Here is a 22,219-nt window from a genome sequence, read left to right on the forward strand (position 1 = left end):
AATGCATTTTTATATATTTACGGTAAGAAATTTAGTAAATGTTTTCATTGCCGGCAGCTAGCCCTCTTCAATTCTCACATGGCCGCCCACTGAAGTGAAGCAGAGCTGCACCTGGTCAATATCTGGATGGGAGACCACATGGGAAAGTTAGGTTGCTACTGGAAGTGGTGTGGGTCCTAACGCCTCAGTATAGTGAAGGGCTCTCTATACTGCTCAGTGAGAGCTGTCTTTCGGATGAGACTTTAAACTGAGGTCGACTCTCTGTGGTTGTTAGAAATCCCAGGAGTAAGGTTTAACTCTGGCATCTAGGCCAAACTTACCCACTACTCCTAATCATCCCATATCATAATTGGCTTCATTACCCTGTCGCCTCTCCACCAATCAGCTGGTGTGTGGCCTGGAGCAATATGGCTGCCGTCTGCCGGCTGGTGGTGTATGATGAGTGTAAAGCGCTTTGAGTGTCCGGAAAAGTGCTATAAATATAAGGAATTAGTATTATGAAAGATTACTACAAAAAATTCTAACTTTTTTTTTTCTCATAATAAAAAGATCTAGAATTCTGACTCAAAAAAAGTATTTTGGAATTTTCAAATGCACATGGGCTATAAAACTTGTTTTTGTGGTCGAGAGTTACATATTCTAAGTTTAAAACTAATAAAAATGTAATTTCCACCTCAAAATAAACAATTGCAATGCCTCATATTTTGATTTACTTTCTTATAATACACACATGCAGTTCAGAGTATACATCTCTTAATCATAAATTACAAACTTACAATTCTTAGAGAAAAAGTTAATAATTAGACTAGATTTAAAAGAAAAAAAATTGTATTATGAGAAATAAAAGTCAGAATTGCAAGATACACCTGAACTGATCCTAACTGGTATCATCCACATACAACAATGCATGTATGCATCAACTTCAAGCTCCTTATTACACACAAACGCTCCAAAAGACAGGATTATTCATGGAGTCCATACACAAGCATGCAACAGTTCAGGTTTTAGTGCCGAAAAACTTGCGCATTACATTTCAGCCCCCTTCCTTAAGCCCCTAACCAAAAGCATGGGGTCTCCAGATGCCTCAAATACACTCCTGACGGCCACATGCAGGAGAACAAAAAAGAAGGTAGTGGTTTGGCGTAAAAACCTAAACACACACACACACACACACATACAGTCAATCAGCAGAGCAGCAGCTGGTCTGAGGTCGATTTAAGGGCTTCATCTGAGCCTGACAGGAGAAGTTGCACTGCACTTTTTTTTTTTTTTTGACGTGGACGAGGGGAGCCAGGAAGCTCTTGCTGGTTGTGATTAGGCATCAGGCCCTTCCATCTCCCAGGCCTCCCTGCAGCTACGGAAACCAGATACTGCGCCTAATAAACCACAAGCTGCGTCTCTCCGAAATCAAGGGGCGGCTCCATGCAACCGCTGTCCCGTGTCTTTATAAGGCAACGTGCAGACACCGATGTGTGATGTCCAAAACGCGCACATCAGATAATGCGTCTGCAATCAACCAGCAGCTTTTATGGTTCATCGGCACTCTGTGCTTGGAGGATTTTTAGAAGAGCATTAAGAGGAAAACCGAGTTGGCCACTAAGAAAGATTGTGCTTTAAAAGGGTTATGCCTCAGAGTGGAGGAGCGTTTGTTTTCCGTGAAGTCCACTTACAGTTTCAGTCAAGGTTTCTGAGAGCAATAACAACATTAGTTTAGTTTTACCTTATTGCGTTAAATGCCTGCTGACCTTGTCCTGAAAAAGCTTTTTTGTTGTATAAAATGTGAATGAGTAATCGGAATTGTTTATTCCATTTCATTTTCACTGTCTTTTATATAAAAAGCAATTATAAATCATATATTTACACAATTTATAATCATTTTAACAATTTGACTGCCCCTCTATTAAACGGTTGACCATGCTTTTATTGTTTTAAATAAAGACTTTTAAATTCATTTAAAGAGTAACTGTTTTAAATAACGGTTTACACACAGCATTGATGATTTACAAAAAAAATAAACTACACTTTATTTTGGTTTTATTGTAAATAAAAAAAACGAGAAAATTAAATGAAAATCTGAAATTTTTTATGGCATAGCATATGTAAGTCCTGTACTTTACAATAAACCTACATATCAACCATTTGGTAAAGGTTGATAATATAGAAATGATGGGATATGTTAAAAAATGCATTGAGTGTGTTAACTAGCGACATTAGGAGTTAAGAAATGCAATGAAAACTTTTTTTTTTTTGGTGGGGTAGTTAAAGGGTAAATGATCTTTTTATTACATGGTATATAAATTGTGTAGAAAGTATTTTTTTATAAATGCAATTAAAACACATTTTGCACTTAAATATCTATGGAAAACATTGAAAATACTTGAAAATTCTCTGTTTTTCTGTAATGTCTGGATTTATTAGGTATGTGTTTGGCTAAAAGCTAATATTTGTTTTATTCTATAAAAGGACTCATGACCTTTATTCTAAATTTCAAATAAAATAATGCCATTTATTGACATTATTTTCTTAATGGTAAGAATAAATTTTTTGCAAATAAAAATACGGGTTACTGAACCAGTAACTGAAACTTAGAATTTAAACAAATACATTAGTATTCTGTTGTCTAAAAATGTATATAAACATGAAAACATGGCACTTTTTATATTATGCAGAAAATAATAACACATTGGAAAAAAAGAAATGGAAATAAATGGGATAAAATGCTAAATTATTTATTAATAAAATAATGCACTATTCATGGGACGCTAATAGTTTTCAAGATATACAGAGGTTTGGAACAGTCAAGGTTTTAAAACCTCCAAAATTTTCTGCTACACCTTTTTTATGACAAATTCTTTATCTCCAGCAAAAAAAATATCCAAAGATGCCATTTTAAACTGTGAAGAAATGCGTGTTTTTGAAACTAATGAAGACAGCAGAAGTTGATAAATCAGCTTTATTATTTAGCCTGACATGTTTACCAGTCCAAAATATTTTAAATGTTTCTCAAAATAAAATATATTGTGTTAAAAGGGAAAAAAAAGATTTAGTTTCTTAGCCGGACATTTAAAAATAAAATATTTTACAGCAGTAATCACAATACCATGAAATATTGATATTTTTATCCAAGATTATCATACTGTCAGAATCTTATACCAGCCCATGCCTACACTGCACACATAAAATATTTACAAACTTTAATTGCCATTATATATACACACACATAGTGAAAAGCCCTGGTAATAAAATATATTTTTCATTGCAATATCTTTCTCTAAAAATCCTTTACAAGAACAAAACAGTCTGCAAGTCTCCGATAACAAGAATGTGTTGGAGTTAGTGGTTATAGTGTTTATTTTTCCCATTCCAGACTGCAAGAGCAGACCTATGAGTCTCTACCTCAACAACAGCCCCTGGCAGCAGTCCAGCCTGTCTAACACACTGACCCAAAGAAGACGGGCGACACCAGAAGAGGACAATGACACACAAACTCAATACGTGATGGCGAATAAACAGGGAACACAGGCACTGTTTTGCCTTTAATCTTTCTGCCATACGTGGGCATGCATGTGTGTGAGCAGAATGCCAAACATAGCCGAGCGTGTGCCTGCACGACTCCCGCAGGTGATGTCATCCAGCGGGACATGACTGCACATGAGACGCGCGCTGATTCACTGCCAGCATTGGGAGTTTTTTTTCCTTCATAAGAAAGCTCTGGTGAGCACTGATCACTCATCTGCTCTCTTGGATCTGGAGCTCTGAAACCTGAATCCACTCAGAATGAGATGAACTGGGTAAGTGATATGATCCTGGAGGACTGGCACGCTCTACAAAACACAGCCATCATGAGAACAGCAACACAAATGATGCAAGAGGCTGTGTGTGTGGCGTGTTTACATGCTTATGGATGAGAGAAAGAGACATTAATGAGTTTTTAATGTGAGGCCTAAATTAGTCTCTTTAAGTTTGAAATGAAAGACTCGGCTAATGGAGAGTTCGATGCATTAGCTTGCAATTTATACAACATTTTTCTATTAATTACGGTCTCAAAATGAACATTTTGTCACCGTTTAACCATTTAAATGTCATTACAAACTTGTATGACTGTCTTACTTGTGTGAAACACAAAACAAGACGTTTAACTGAATATTCAAGCTGCTCTTCACACATACTAATTTCCAGGAACTTCTGCTAAAGGGTGGTGAGTTTTAAATAAACACAAAATTAAAATAATCAACAACAACAACAACAACCACTCCTGTAAAATTAATCTGATAGACAAAAGTTATGATACACTGAAATGGCTAGGATGCACAAAGTTTTAGTGGCAGCTATTATTTCTAATACAGAAGTAGCGTTCAGTTTTTTTATTCAAACAAAACTACAGAACAACTTTTTAAAAGTTGGACCACCAATTTCATATGGTGCATTTCACCATCTTAGCGTAGTCTAAAATATTTCAGAACCTGTTCACTTTTGATTTCCAAAGTATGTCACTGATATACACTATCTAAACAAAGTCTTGTCTTCTACTAGTTTTAGGAACAACAAATAACAACTTGACTTCTAGTTGATCAGTTGGTATCAGAAGTGGCTTATATAAAAGGCAAAAGCCTCTAGATAATGCTTATTTTACCAAAACAAAATTTCATCATGCCTTGATTTTTAATTATTTAATTAGAACATTAAGGGCTGACTTTGCATAGACAAAAGTTGTCACTTAACAGAAATAATGGACAGTATAGAACAGGGGTGTCAAACTCATAATTTGGTTGTGGGCGATTTCCGGGAGATTATCATTCGATTGCGGGCATCCGTGAGTCTCTATGCATATGCGGGAGACTCCCGGAACTTCCAGAAAACTTGAGATGTCTGCAGAACTATATCATGGTGTCTCATGCATCATTTTAAGTGAGGTTGCATAGTTTATTTGATTCCTGATACCTGGCATCTTTTAGCTTTCACCAGCGCTTCAATATCAGACGTCACATCCATTATCATTCAAGTCAGTTATTCAAGTGCTTGTGCGTAAGCTTTCTTTTATTTATGCTCATTACAGAGAAAACTTGCTCACAAAGATGTGTGGTTACAAACAAAGTGGCTAATTTGTATAATTCGTACGATCTCATATGTAAAATTTGGTACTATTTGCTTATCCAGCAATGATAGATGGGTTTAGGGGTGTGGTTGGGTGCTACGCCTCCTTTTTTAAATGGTAAATTTTCATACGGCTGAATTTGTACAAATTTATGGTGCAGTGGAAAAAAATTATTATATTGTGTATTACTCCCGTGATCTTGGAGGACTGCATCCATGCATCTCTGCAATGACTCAAATAAGTTATTAATAAAGTCATCTGAACTTAATAATGTCGCAAAGAAAGCATTCTTTGCAGGACTTTCAGAGTTTATCAAGATTCTTTGGATTCATCTTCAAGTTCTTCTTCATCTTACCCCAGACATGCTCAATAATGTTCATGTCTTGTGATTGGGCTGGCCAATCCTGGAGCACCTTGACCTTCTTTGCTTTCAGGAATTTTCATGTGGAGGCTGAAATATGAGGAGCGCTATCCTGCCCTTTCCTGTGGTTTGAAATGGAATGGGCAGCACAAATGTCCTGATACCTCAGGCTGTTGATGTTGCCATCCACTCACATGCCCCCATACTGAATGTAACCCCAACCCATGATTTTTCCTTCACCGAACTTGACTGATATCTGTGAGAATCTTCATGTGGGTCAATGTGGGTTTCAATAGGTCTTCTGCAGTATTTGCGATGTTTGTAGATGCAGTTCAACAGATGATTCATCAGAGAAATCTATCTTCTGCCACTTTTCCAAGTGATTAACTAGAAGTCAAGTTATTATTTGTTTGACGACAAGACTTTTGTCATGTAGCGTCCATTAGAATAGTCTGCTCTATTGGCATAAACATTTATGTGGTCAAATTCATTCAAAAAGCATAGAAGCACATCCCCTATTCGTTACTAATTGTCCATTTTTTAAACATTACAAGACAAGCAGGTTTAAAACTTTGCAAGTTTGGTTTGAAAGGCTGAATTTCCAACACAAACACTCCACATTCTGGCACAGCTTTATGTGGCTATTAGAGCAGAAATGAAAGCTGCTGCTGTCTGTAATCCTTTTTTCATCATCTCCTTTTGTCTACTTTTGATCTGATCGACCAAAGCACATCTTAATACGGAGTGTCAACAGTGCCTTTGAAGCCCTTTCAGCACAATAAAGGATCAGTTTAAACATTGCCAACATCTCTCTCCAATTATACAAATAGCCATACGGATGATAAGAATGTACAGTACGAGACGTCAGACAGAATATCAACTTCTGCATGAACAATCCCTTGAAGTCTTTGCAAAAAACCAAACAAGCTCTGAGCTGTTTATTAAAATTTCATCTGCATTTTAGCTGACTTGTATCATTGACTCCCTAGGCACAGTTTAAGACATCTGTCAGACATCTAAAAGCTTGTAGTGGAATCAAGCATTGGACAGAGGATTATAAATACGCCACTTTACTCTCAGTATGAGCATTAGTTTCCTCTCTAGAGCAACTGTGTTAACTGCCTAAACCATCAGCACATGAACGGCAATGGCTCAGAAAGGCAGCACAGCCTGACTAAAGGCTTCATAAATCATCACATCACTGCAGCAAATATGAAGACAAGCAATGTTAATGTAAACCTCACCCACTTAAACTATTCCAATGCTCACTTTCCACAATAGGGAGCACACCCACACAGCATATCTGCATAGACCACATCCATACTACGTACCAGCAAATAGGTCACACCCACTAAAAAGTCTCAAAACACCAGACCCCGCCCCCTCATCTCAAATTACATGAAAAATCCATCCCATTTTAGAAGAGTGACATTCAGCAGTGGCATTTCTCTGCGCTTTGATTAAGTGAACACCCACTGTGCAAGATGATGAAAGATACTGTCCAAGGCAGACGAAGAGGATTGAACTTTAATTCCAACCAGCCTGTCTGTTCCAAGAAGGAGAAAAAAAATAGATAGTGGCGAACTGTAACAGTGTCTCGTTTTGGAGACATAGCGTCTGAAAGACGAATTGATTCAAATGGCCAAAACCAATAAAGTAAAACAAAATACAATAGATTATGGCCACAAGTGCAGACCACCTGATATTCTGGAGTAAAGCCGTACACATTTTTTAGATTTAAATTGTTTGCTTGTGACATTTTGAGAGTAATATTTAAAGTGATTTCAATTTGATCCAAATGATGAATGTGAATCTCAGTGCGTGTTAGTAACATTTTATAAATGATAATAAAGTATAATAAAAAAAAACTAACTTTTTCTGTCCATCAAACTATATTTTTCTTTTTTTTATAATAATATATTAAAAATAATTTTATGATAATTAAAAAAAGAAGTTTGGTATGAAGCGCTATAGTTTTATTAAAATGTGGATGCCGAGTTTGCCCCTTGGAAGCAACAGCAATAAGCTTAGGGTGCAAGGTTGTCATTTTCAATGGAGGTGCCATGAGAGTGCGAGTGCAATGGTGAATCAAACCACACGCTCACGTTTGTCACTTCAGATCAGAATAACAACACATGCTAAAATGAGTGACGTATAGTAGCAGTGAGGAGATTGTAAATAAAATGAGATGTCGCGAGAGTGGGTTTTTGGTTTCTTTTCTTGTGCATCCCAGCCACTAGCACCCCATCTGAAAGATTTTTTTTAAGCGTAAGAATAATGTAATCATCCAATTTGACAATTTGTGATGTTTCCATATGTATGTGAATAGAGATGGCTGGTCCTTTTTTAAAAGCTTAGATTTGATTATAATTTGTTTTGTTTACAGAGTTTAAAGTTTGCTTTGATTGTTCAGTATTTATGCTTTGCGACTGCACACACATCAAGTTTAAGAGTCTCTTATGTTTATTTTATTATAAAGAGACCAGATCTTTTGTTTAAATAGTTTAGTTTTTGACTGTTAAAACTATTTGCCTTAATAAATTAAAATAAATAAAAACATATTCCTGAACAAATTGTTCCAAAAATGATCAATACAGAATGATATGAAACATGATATCATGACATTTTTTGCAATAGCGGCCAGCCATAGTATTGTCACATTTCTGTGATAGACTAATGACATTTGTTCAATTAAATGACACTGCACATATGCAAATTATTAATATATTAACCCATTGTACTGTATATTGTGAACAATCAGCATATGAATATTCAGAATTCAGTGATCCTGCATAAAAGTATGAACTGGGAAACAACAAAACCCAAGATTCAGTTTACGCAGGGGTCAAAATGACCCAAGGTTAATTAACAACAAGTGTTGAAATGGACCCAATTATTGGACAAGGAGAAGAAAATTCAAAGGAGTTCCCTTCAGTTTTAATGATTATTAAGCTCCGGGACATCTACGAAAATCCACACCCAAGGGGAAATCCCTCCACAAAAAGTGTTGCGTCAGCTTTAGCAAACAAACATGCGGCAATAAAGGCAATCATTAAACTAATTATGGTCAAAATGCTGGTCCAAATCAATTACATTATGGTCCCCAGGAAGACGGTAATTAAACTGTAATTGTGTTCTGTTTGAATAAATAAAGCTAAGAAAAACTGTTCATATCAGAGCATGTGATTGAGTAGATTGCAGTGTGAGTGGATATAGGAGGACAGCAGAGGGAAGACAGTGGGCCTGTCGGGATTGCTCGTGTCTACTGGTGCCTGGCGCTTTTCTTTTCTTGGAGATGAACAGACTGCTGGGATCTGCAGGGGTGGTTGGCTTTGCTATTCTGAGGAGCGTGGAGAGAAGCGCTACGATCTCCCACTGGAGTCTCAACATGTTACTCTGGAGAAAAGTCAAGTCATGTTTCCACAAGAGAGGCTAAACACCATCGTACTAGGGATGCCAATAATTAACTGATGGTCAGTTATTTGCTAATAATATTTGAACTCAATATACCCAACATAGGCTGACTGAAAATGAGTGCTTCAGCCTACATATTTTTAGAAACTGAAGGTTGTAGGTAAAATGAATGATACGGGGTAGTATGACACTAAGACATCAACAAATTCTGTTCCTTATCACACTAATGATATTCACAGGGGCATATTTTCGACTAATGAAGAATTACTTTTGTGCAGTTCTTTGCACAATACAAGACAAATATCTCAAAATAGCTTAGAAGTGTCTATGATTTGTAATCATATACATTTGTCTCACCTATCTATCTATCTCCATATGGATGACTTTTCAACACTCAGATATAAAGCTATGATGAGAGCTTTCAAGTGGTGGTACCTTCACAAAAAGAAAATATTTGTACTTAAAGGGTTTATATTGGTACCTCAAAGGTATCTTTTAGTACTTAAACCTTTCAAGAGTTACACTTTTGTACTTTTTAGGAAGCAATGTGTACCTTTAAGGCATTGATAAGAAGCTTTTAGTTACGAATGCGTACCTTTTGACAGCTCTTGTACATTTATTGTGAGTGTGGCGTGGTCAGTTTGCTCGGTAGTTCCCTTTATACAGTATTGTACTTCTGATGCACAGCACTTGGGTTTGAGTACAGTGAAGCACAGTTACACAAATGAGAAAGGCAATATAAAACCAGCCTAAAAGCAGGGACGTAATGCACTTTTCTTTTACATTTGCTATTGTAAACACTTTTGGTTGAATTTAGATCAGTGATTTGGTGGTCTGTACAACAAGCCTCATCTTCTCATGGATGTGTACAAGAATGCTAATCTGAATTGTACAACAAAATGTACTGCAAGTAATGCAGTTGAGATTTGTAAATGTGGACAGCACCCTCTAGTGGATTTGTCATCTAAAATGTGCAATGAAACGTAACCGGAGCAAATGTATTTTAAATTTCTCAAAGAAGTAGGCTGATGCACAGATTTTCAATGTGCCTGTGCTGAATATACAGTACCTTTATTGATGGCAAGACACTGCAGGTCAATAATGTGATAAATTTCATTTAGAACTCAAAGTTTCTTTGTAATTCTTATCGCATAGTCATCATAACTCAGTTTTATCTTATACCTCACCAGGAGATTGATTACATTGACACTAGCAAACATACATTTGAATGAAATGTATAGTCTGGTGGAAGTGCTTCTGAAGTTTAGATTAATGCCACTTAATACCTTTAAAAATGTATTGTAAAAATAAAATACAGATAAAAGTATATTGTGGATGTTTTTGTTACATGATATACTCAATAAACAGCTACAAAAAACTTAAAACTAACATGTGCCTGAAAAAAAAATGTATGTCTGTCCAATTATTTTCTACTTCCACTGGTACTATAGTTCATAAACGCAACAGAAATATGATTTTTTTTCCAACGTGAGATACCTAAAAACCAATAAAGTGTACAAATAACTAAATGACATAGGTCATGGAAATTAATTGAGTAAATGTTGGCCTATTTACATTCTCTAAATTTGTAATTAATATGCATATCTGGGAAGGAAACAACACCCTTACAGCAACAAAAACATGATAGACATACACATGGACGGACCAGTAGACACGGTATGCATTTCTTAATATAACATTTAATCATTAAACATATATATTAAACTATTCCTTTTTCATTCCTACTTGCCTTATATTTACAGTAAAAACATTTCCTTTAAGTGAGCATGCTTGAATTTAGAGTGCCATTCGCACATTCTGACATTCCAGCGATGCTGAATTGAAGTAGACACATCTTGTATGTATCATAAATGTTTAAAACCTTATTTTTCCATTTGAGCAACAATCAATCATGGGAATTTGTTGAAATGGACATCCCTAACATTGTACAAATAGGCACAGATTCGTATGCAAATGTATGTCCCCTGAGAGATGAGATGAGTGTTCTACTCATTGGAGCTGAAAATAAATAAATAAAAAAAGCATCTTAAAACATAAAAGAGCTTGCCGTTCAAAAGATGTGCAAATCAACACAGGGGCTCATATACACATGAATGGGATGATAACATGAGAGCTCTGCAGTAGTGCACTAAACACAGCAGCCGAGTCCATCTGAAGATGCTGGGATTAATTTAAAATCCACAGAGCTGGTTAAGGACATCTATTTGGAGAGACGCACACAACAACAACTGGTCTGAGCTGACAGCTACAAATCAGAGGAGCAGACTGGATTAACCAAATATCAAATCTACAATACTAATCTACAGTATAATCAACTGCTGCTATGAACTAATGCTGCTCTGATAAACCAAGGCTCAATATTAACCATTTACTTAACACACTCAGGTATGGAATAAATGACAGGCTGTTGAACTACTAGAACATAATGTTCACTTAATACCTTGTGCGTGCATTATTCCATAATAATTCAATGAACTGGAGTCAATTATTGTACCTGTACTATTATTACCAGACCTAAAGACGGGGGTCAGATGTTGTATTCAAAGACATTTTTTAGGTTTTTATCCTCAAACTACTTCTGTGAGTGGGACTAGTTTCTTACACATCTCATCCAAATCTTTTTATTTAGGTTTTTATTAATTATTTGCTTGTTGTAGGCTTTGAATAACTGAAATCATTTGTTGAAGTGATATGAGCCTGGAGCTACTTTATTCAATAGTATCTGGATGCAGGCTTTATGATGCAAGCTGAGACTGCATCACTCAGCGATGCAATGTCAGACTCGATGCACTCAATGGAGCGAGTGACGTCACTGTGACGGGTAGGGTTAGGGGTGGGGTTAAGTGAGCGCATTAAAAAGCATTGGATGCAGCTCAGATTGCACTGCATCGAGTCTGCAACCAGACCCCTCTCACTTTATTAGTGTGTTTATCTTAGAATGCTAATTAGTCAATTGGAATCAAGAATTTAACAGCTCTGTAGTACAAGTTAACTCATATTAGTTTATATTAGCTTATATTTCAATAAAAAAAATAATAAATGTCAAATTCGTATTATTATTATTATTAACAGAATACAATATAAACTTTAAATAAGCAAGTCAGATTTTCTTATATATTTGATATTTAGATTAGTAAACATACAATGCAATTTATTGTCTATTATGACAATGCAAAATTTACACAACTTAATTTACAAAACAAATAGACGATAGATAGATGAAAAATAGATATAACGATAGATTGAATAATGGATATAACGAAAGATAATAAAACGATAGCTAGAACGTTATAACGATAGATATAGTTTTATAACTATTGCTATAACGATATAACGATAGCTATAATGATGGCTATAAAGACAGACAGACAGACAGACAGACAGACAGACAGACAGACAGACAGACAGACAGACAGACAGACAGACAGACAGACAGACAGACAGACAGATAGATAGATAGATAGATAGATAGATAGATAGATAGATAGATAGATAGATAGAACAATAGCTATAATGATATAACGATAGATATAAACATTACAATTACCATAACCCTAACAATAGCAATAACCATAACAATAGCCATACCCATATAACAATAGCCATAATCATATAATAATAGCCATAACGATATAACGATAGATTTAACAATATCTATAACCATATAACATCAGCTATATAACCATATAACCATATAACGACAGACAGACACATTTGTAAAGCACTTGGTATCACAAGGAACCAAAACTACAGACACTGACAGGTCACAATTTTACTAACGTCACTTGTTTAAACAATGTAAAATCAATACATCGTATTACTCTTCTTATCTACCTGTTACTTTAAAAATGATGCATTTAATATCTCCACCACCAGCTTCTCTAAAGTGAAATCTATTCTGCTCTTTCTACACACTTTCCCAACACCATCACGTCTCTATGACTCGAATGTTTTAATTTACTCTCTTTAAAAGGGTTGTAGTTAATGGAGAACTCCACTGTATAAACACTCTATTAAACCAGCCTCCAACATGGGTAGCCCTTCATCTCCTTACTAACCGCATTTTACATTTCCCACAATCCATTACTTTAATGAGGTTGTGTACATATGCCTCTATGGGGTGTCCACCACGACCTGTAACCCCATAAACACAGGAGCCCCAAAGCCTGACCTCTGCTGTCCTCCCTAAACCTTCATAAGCAACATAAATGTAGAAAAAAACAGTCAATATGCACTGTGATTAAGAGTCCCTGCAATCCTATAAGCTGGATTTTTGTGTGGTGAAGTGTTTCCCATGTCTCTAGAGACACGGGGGCCCAGACGAAACCCATCAGTGTTGTCTTTTTATTCTTCTTTCCTTTGAGCAAAATCTCTTCACTACGATGCCATAAATAAAACAAACTCTTGAAGCTTTTGCAGGTTTTGCAGTATGAGTTTCTTCTCTCAGTGTGCGGTAATACACAAACTTAACACACATTTTGATGTCCGTTTAAACATTTAGGCCACCTTAAAGCATTTCTAGAAAACTTCACTGCTTCAAAGATAGTTGAGGCAAACTGGAAGCACAGATGATAAAACTTCTAAGCTTTTTATCATTAATGGACTGATTAATGAGCCAATACTTGGTCACCAACATTTAATGTTTTTTGTGTGCATTACATTTGTGTGTAATACATGTGTATTTACGTATATTTAGCCATTTCTGTGTGAAAACAAAGGTTTAAGTTAAAGTTAAATTCAGTATTATTATGTATACAGTATATCCGCCTCATGTCAGTCACTTTGGGGTTAGCATTAGTCATTGAAAAACTGACCTTTTCCCCTATGACAATGATATTTATTAAGAATAAATTAGATAAATAGGTTTATAAATTATAAAAATGAGGAACTACATTATATGTAAATAGTACATTATTGGATAACTGTCATTATGCACAAGCACTTTGTCTCGGTAAAACAAATTTGCAGTTCAATTGAGATAAATCCAATTGTACGTCTATAGATGTTGCTGAAGTTTTATGAACAAGTGTCACATTTTTTTAATCATGATGTTTGGTAAAACTATAACAAAAACTAAGAAAATAAAAGTGCCAAAATTAAAATATAAACTAAATAGAGATAAAAAAAAATTTAGGGATGCAAAGAGATAGGAACTCTGGATCATTGTTTATAGAAGTGCCCTTTGGTTAAACATTTTCGGGAGAAAATTCTAAACATTTTATCCATAGTATTAAAACAGGATACACCCAAATGTCCAAAACTGTGTATTTTTGATATTTTTGTTATTACCAGCATTTTTACTAGTTCAGATAAGAAACTGTTAACGTTCTGTTTATTACATGCAAAACTAATGATAGCTCATTTTGGGAAAAATACAGAAAGCATACATTTTGGAATTGTCTCATTGTTTGGCTTTAGAAAAATGAACTTCTTTAGTCAAGAGAAAACCTGAAAAGTTTTTCAAAATTTGGGATCCCTTTGTAGGTGTCCTAAAGGAAGCTGATACAAATCCTTTCACTGTATAACTTGTATTACCTCTTATTGAAATACTGTGGTTGTTATATGATGTACCTTTATACTGTATCTGTAAGTGCATGCATTTACTTGTATGTTTAAATCTTTTTATTATTATTTTTATGCATTTATTTTACTTATTTTTCTGTTTTTATTGTTTTATTTATTATTATAATTATTATTATTTTGTATGTTTAGATTTGATTTCTGTTGTACATATGAAAAGCTGCTAAATTCAATAACAGGATTTTTGGAGCCGATACAGACTACCCATTCCTCGTCTTGGTAATCGACCGATACTTATACAGAGTATCAACTATAATGCTTCAAGCTTTATATAACTTTAACATTGCATAAAGCACATTTTTCCTGTAACTATGATACTTGAGTGAAGATCTCACCTTTTCTAAGAGAATAAATAAGGGTGTTGCATATAATCCCTTAAACACATCTCTTATCTTTAGAAAAAAATACTTTATGTTCTCAATCGCATCAACTACAGTGTAAGACTGTTAAAGAAGATTTGTAGCTGAAAACATGGTTCTTGAGTATTCATTAAATGCAAGTCAATGGCCACCATACAAAATATAGCACTTGAGATCATACACTGAAGCTAAAAACGTTGATTCAAATTTCATGAATCACCAAGGATCCTGTTGGCAGGCAAGGCTACAGGTGAGAGATCCGCCAAACTAGAAAAACTCTGAGAGCTAAAGGTGTTGCTGTGGTCAGGATGGAGCCAATAACCAGCCAGCAATGTTATTAGCACCTCAGCTAGCAGTCGGCTACGGACATGCTATCAAAGCTTGGGCGAATTTAGCATGGCAGCTCATAGCCTGCAGTAAATCTGTGTCAAAGCAACACAGACTAGTGGTAATGACTACATAAACTGGTCTCTTGCCTGTAATTAACGCAAACCACAGCAGGGCTGAAAACAAACACCATATTTGTTGTTTTTAACGTGACTCTTTTTCAGACCTGGAAGAAACCGTGTAATCATCTTTGGGAATGAGAAACAAGAGCCGTCACATCAGACTGAAATAAAAGGTGCGGTGACAAAGCATCTATCAGACGGTGAACTTTGAGCAGTCTGGATCACTAATGGTTTTCAGCTGGTTCAAAAAAAATGTAATCGTGTCAACTTTGAGCTACTAATACATAAAAGGCTTATGATGAGCAATGATTATGAATGAGAAGCCACTGTTGATTATCACTCATGTAAGGGTTTAAAATGCTAATATGCTACAGCAATCAACGTGAAAAGATCCTATGACCCCAAGTAAAAGATACAAAAAGGCTTTTGTTTTGGTAAATGATGTAGTTTTAACTGACCCCATCAAAATCCCGGCTGAATCCCAACATGTTATTTGCAAGTCAATCAACTCAGGCAGGTTACAGGTTGTCAGGGAGAACGAGTGAAAACAAACATCACGGTTTCACAATCAGGCGTTTCCTTTTGATGTGACGAGTCAGTGGGGGCTTTGCTGAGAAAGCATGTAAAATCATTGACCAAAGTGAACATTTGTTCTTTTTCTCACATCCTCTCAAAGAGTGTGGCTTCAATTTTCTGTTTCTGCAGAAACAGAAAATGAAAATTCTCTCACCATTTATTCACCCTCAAATATATATATATATATATATATATATATATATATATATATCAAAGTATCAAAAGAGTTAACAATTTAACATTTTTCTAATTCCAATAACTGATTTATACAGAAGGTCAATAAATATAAATGGTGATATGATTTTTTTCTGAGCTTGATACAGACAACTGCAAGCAACTTTATTTCCACAAAAAAAGTCCCCTAATTTAAACCTAGTCAATGTCTCAACATCTGTACCTTAAAGTCTGTGTGAACCAGATGTCGAAGACTTTTATTTTAGTTTGTTGATGTATTATTTGAGTAGCAAGCAGAGATTTGTTTTTTTGCACACTGTTCCCTCATAGCAAACAAATGGTAAAAATATTATGGCCATCAAACTGACGTCAACAGAGAAGTATCGCCACACCAAACTACGGAAACACATGGTCAGACTTAGATTAAATATCATCAAAACAGACATTTTGCCAGTGGATTAATCTGCACTGATTATTCATTTATTCATTTTCTTGTCGGCTTAATCCCTTTATTAATCCGGGGTCGCCACCGCGGAATGAACCGCCAACTTATCCAGCAAGTTTTTACGCAGCGGGTGCCCTTCAAGCCGCAACCCATCTCTGGGAAACATCCACACACACATTCACACACACACGCATATACTACGGACAATTTAGCCTACCCAATTCAACTGTACCGCATGTCTTTGGACGGTGGGGGAAACCGGAGCACCCGGAGGAAACCCACGCGAAGGCAGGGAGAGCACTGATTATTTGTTTAGCTAAAGTACAACAAAATGCACTAGCAAAATAAACATTGTACATTTTGATTTCACACAGACTTCTCTCAAGCACACATCTGCTAGTGTGAAGTGTCACATCATGAAAAAGATACCAATTAAAATGTTCATGGACAATATTGTTCATTTTCAGCCAAACAATATAATAAATCAGTTACTTGTAAAAAAAATATCCCGGTTTACCAGTTATAGATACCAAAGTTGATTTATGCTAAGCCAAAAATGTTCAGTGTAGAAACAAGCATCTTGTAAGCAGAGCTGCCACTTTCAGCTGCATAAAACTGCTTTAGTAGACACTTTTGTAGAAATATGAAGAACGGAATGCTGAATGGATATTATCCGTTCTTCATGGACAATAAATAACTTATTAGTTTTAATAGTGTACAATCGATGCTTTATATTCCAACTTCCAATGATTTTCCAAATTTTTTTGTTATTTTTGAACATCATTTACTTTCATTAAAAGGCCAGCAGAAACATCCTGAAAAATCTGTATTCCATGAAATCAACCAAAAAGTCACCATTTCTGGATGTCTAAATGAGAATAGAAGACTTGATATGCAAGCACAAGGAAATATACCCTGACATTATCGTTGAGGCATTATGTTTCCCTTCTTCTGCAAGGCAACTGATGCCCAGAACAATTACAAACCCTGGCTCAAAGGGCAGGGGTGTCAAGCATCCCCTGTCAAAACACTGTCACTAAGACTAAGGGAATAGCATGTTTTCTATTGCTAGAACCAGTAAGCCGCTTAGAGACTGGAAAACAACGAGTCGGGGAGGCAGATTATGGAAGGAAAAGGAGCAACGGGAGATGAGATCAATGAGAATGCGGCCCAACCTCTAGTGTCAAATGTCAACACATGGCAGGGCATCTGACGTCTGACTGACTACAGCATATAGACCCCAGGGATGTGTTTACACACACATATGACCCTCTCTGCAGACAAACGAGCAAATCTGAATCATCAACGTGTTGCTCAAATCCGTTTCTAAAGCAGATCTCAGACTAGTAGACCACGCTTGAGTGATACATCTAATGTTTATAGAACAATCTACCAGTCTTTCAATTTATTTATCATCATTTATCAATGGAATTTTATTTAGGCACTTTAAAATGACAAATTTAAACCTTAATACTAAACAATGGTATCAAAGCTGAGAGATTTCATGCATTTTTGTGCATTCTTTATACTTAAATGCTTAATTAATCGCATCTGAACTTTACTTTGTGCAGTATTTTAGCTGATTGGTCCAAGGAATGCGGTTTGAACTTGTCAATTAGAGAGCAATGTCTAAGCCTGTCCATAAATCCTGTCATCTAGATTAAATATTGGTGGTAAAAAATCCAGGTCTGATAGTCAAACCTTTTATAATACATTAGTTTGGGGTGCGTACAATTTATGCTTTTATCATACAGAGTTTTAAAACAGATATACTGTGAAATACCCTCCTTTGAAATAATTATTGTTGTGATGACACATCAGAATTTTTCCCAGCTTTCAGTGTTGCATGATCTGTCAGAAATCATTCAATTATGAAGATTTGATGCATGTTAAAAATAGAACTGTATTGCTGAATCATATTTATGTTAATGTATGCTTGCTGAATGCAAGAAATGCAAAGGGTCAGCTAAACATGCTGTTGTTCAAATGTTTTGAAATAGATTTATTTATTATTATTTTGTTTTGTTTTTTTCTTGAAAGAATTTGGTAGTCTTAATCCATTTAACGTAATGACAGTTAATTAATTACAAACATAAAAGAAAATTCAAACAAGCTTCATTTAAAGTTTATTTCTGGATCACAGACTCATAAAAGGCCCAAATCTTGCAAGTCACAAATAGCTGCCACAGCAATCAGTCATGGCTTGTATGCCTAAATGAGGACAATGATGTGTGGGAATAGATTGTAGAATAGCTTTGGGATTAGCCTTAAAGAAAACGTGAGCATCAAGCTGAGCTCCACCACATTAACTCAGCAACCCTCAGAAAAGGCCTTAGAGTCACTCCTGTGGCTAAACTGAAACAAAATATATCCATTTTACAAAACCAAAAGCACACGTCAGCCATCTTTACACCCGCTTTTTCTCGAAAATTAATCACATGACCCACAAGGAGGAAGGAAAGCGTGACAGGGCCACCAGGTTTCATGAGGTCCTTTGGCCTAAAAAGGAAGTGCTCCAATTCGCGGAGGGAGGCCGACAGCCTTCTTTTTTTCCCCCCACACTGTCATGTTCTTCCTCTCCAGAGCATCTCCTTTCCTTTCTGCTCAGTTGGTTCCTCTAAAAGTCTCAAACAGTTACAGACAGCTGGCAGTTAATGTGTTGTCATCTCATTACCCACTGGCTTCAAAACGCTACTCCATTTCCTAGTCAAATGTCAGACCTTGGTGGGAAACCACAATGCTTGCTAACATTACACATCTAATATAAAAAGCTTGAAAGGTACATTTAAAGCACCCCAAAACTAATCATCTGTATTTAAGACAATAAATTGTCAAAACATGTTTGACTTTTTGCTACTGTTGAACATAAAAGAAGATATTTTGAAGAAAACTGGTGGCCACAGACTGACTTCCATAGTATTTCTTTTTCCATCACTATGACAGCTAATGGCTACAGTTTCCAATATTCTTCAAAATATTCTCTTTAGTGTTCCAAGTAAAAAGATTTATTGTTTTACAAGTATTGTTGGTAAAATATCCCTTTATAGATTGAAAATTGAAATTAACCACCAGACTGTATGTATACAAAGTGGTCTGCGCCATAGCCTAGCGCAGGGTTTCCCTAACATTTCAGACGATGGTTTCCAAAATAACAATGCCAGTGACTTGTGACCCCCACTATCCTCGGAAATGGCTATAAATATACAAGCTTGCACTCAACAGTGTACACACACCAATTGGCCTGTATTAACACAATAACATTGAGAATATGTAGACCTTTGCTGATTCTATCCCCTCTCGCTCTCCAACTTCACTTCCTGTCAATATTTAGAGTCCTATCATAATAAAGGCAATGATAACAAAAAATTCTAAAAAGGTGCACCCTGATAACACACTGACATTGGATGAATACTCATCCTAGCATGCTGGTTATTCAGACACAGCTCTCCAGAGGAATCAGTCCCGACAGCTGTATTAGGACTGCCATTTACAAAGTCAGATATATTTGCTTCCCTGACAGACCCCCATGTTTGTTTGCATACGGGTTGACTCCCTCAAGAGCTCAGCTAGGAAGTTCTGACAGAGCTTAAAGCAAAACCTGGAACAATCATGACTATAATTATACATGAAACTGATGCACCTGAAACCGAAATCACAGCAAACGCAGATCTAAACATAGAAGTTTCTACAAGGACCCAGACCAGATTTTTTATTGCTGTTAAAATAGTGGGCGGGCTTCTTCTTTTTTTTTTTTTTTTTTTTTTTTTTTTAAAGGAAGTCCACATCTCTTCAATTTGTTTCAACAGAGCCTACAGACCGGCATTCCTCTGTGCCCAAGAGGACACACTATCACCGGGATTTCCTTCCTCTTGCTCTAGGAGAGACAGGATTGGGGTCAGACCCCAATAGGGTGAGGTCGCCCTGACCTACCACTCCAAAAATGATCTCGACTTGACAATTTGGATATGTACAAATTAATTATACCAATTATACTATTTGTAGAAAGGACATAAATAAATAAATAAATAAAGCATAGATAATCTATGACTGTGTTAACTAATTCTTACAAACAACAAAACTGCACTGACAACACAGGAAATGTACATAAGCGTCATACTCTTATCAGACTTTGGCAGTGACAGATATATTGCTGCTTACTTTTCCGCAATTGGGAATGACAAGTGCTTGCTCAAGACCGCCTTTTAAAAAGGCAATTATATGCGCTTGGTGGTTGCACAATTTTTTTTATACACAAACCCAATAGAAATTCCACAAACTCTAAATGGAGCCATTTTGCTGAAAAGGGTGTTCACACAAAGGTGGAATTAATGCATTTACGAAAAAGGTACATGAAGAACATTGCTGTGTAATTATGAATAGAATGGGAAGGTGAAGTTATGAACAAAATGCATTGTTAATCAAAAATAGAGTTTTTGATGATGTGTGATGCGATGTCACAGATGATAAATGGAAAGAGTCTACATGGAACAATAGATGCAAAGAACATTTACTTTTAAAAGTGAAGCAATCTGTAGAATAATAATTTGCAACAAATCCTAAAAGTTCAGTTACATTTTACAAAAAAAATAATTAGCAGGCAAAAAAAATCTGTTGCCAATAGTATAGCGATCTGAAGCATGTCTTAAGTAAAAACTTCTATTAGTGAGTATGACATTTACGTGACCAACTTAAAGCATAAGCGGAAACTTATTATGAAACTCCTGACTGTGCAGATGAGATTTTTACTGAAATGTCTTTTGCACACAAAAATTTGCCAAACTGGTACTCATGACCGCACCTTAAGACTGCACTGATGCTGCGTTTCATTCATACTGAACAGACACACATACAATGTCCAGCTGAGCTGGAAGCTTGCATATTCAAGTAGTTATTTATTTATTTATTTATTTATTTTCAACCAGACTTCAGAGCAGACACAAAGCAAGCTCAGAGCAGCCACTGTAAAGACACCTCTGTAGAAAGGCTGTTATAATTTGACAAGAGTCCTGTCATTAAAGATCAAGCCATTAAAAATGCATGGAGAAGCAACAGGATCTTCTTTAACAACCTCTTTGAGGGACTTCACTCATACATCCCTTCTCATAAGGACAATATTCAAAATGTCACATCCAACTAGGAGTCTATATAAGGGCCCCTGGCCAGCCAAGGGAATGTTTTTGATCATTCTTTCCATTAACTCCCAATGCAAACCAATCCTACGCTATCTGACAGATAGTCCAACGTTAAAGAAATCCGAGTCTCCTTTTTTCTCTCTCCAGCTCTTCTTGAATGAACCAGTCATCTCCCCTCGACTGAGGAACAGAATAGAACTAGGCGGGGCCGCTAATCAGTCAAATCTAGAAGGAAACACTGCATTAGAAGCGCTAAATGTGCCTTTTAGCACAACGCCTGACACTCCTCACTCATCCCTTCACATAAACCTTGTCGAAAAAACGGACAAAAGCAGAAAATCTACGCTTCGTTAAACTACTCATTCGTACAACTTTTCCATTTCCGCTATAACTTCAACAGCGCCGTGAGCATAAGACAACAAAAAACGCCATTCTTCACGCAACAAAACACATCAAAAACCCACATTGATCCACATCAAACTTCCTGGCGACTGTTCTGGCCGTAAAGCCGAGTCTGGTAAATCTAAGGAGTTGAATTGTTTCACTCCAGCTCCGCCATATTCTAGACATCCGAGCTGCTCTTCCGCAAACCCCCGTGCCGGTCTGCTTTGCA

The 22,219-nt window shown here is 36.2% G+C and overlaps 1 protein-coding gene across 1 annotated transcript in view; it reads right to left on the reverse strand.

Annotated features, from left to right (window-relative positions):
* The window catches only part of rap1b (RAP1B, member of RAS oncogene family), an 85,873-nt gene that overhangs the window by 63,457 nt on the left and 197 nt on the right, over positions 1 to 22,219 (reverse strand).

Source organism: Danio rerio, chromosome 4 (assembly GCF_049306965.1).
Source record: "Danio rerio strain Tuebingen ecotype United States chromosome 4, GRCz12tu, whole genome shotgun sequence".
Classification (NCBI taxonomy): domain Eukaryota; kingdom Metazoa; phylum Chordata; class Actinopteri; order Cypriniformes; family Danionidae; genus Danio; species Danio rerio.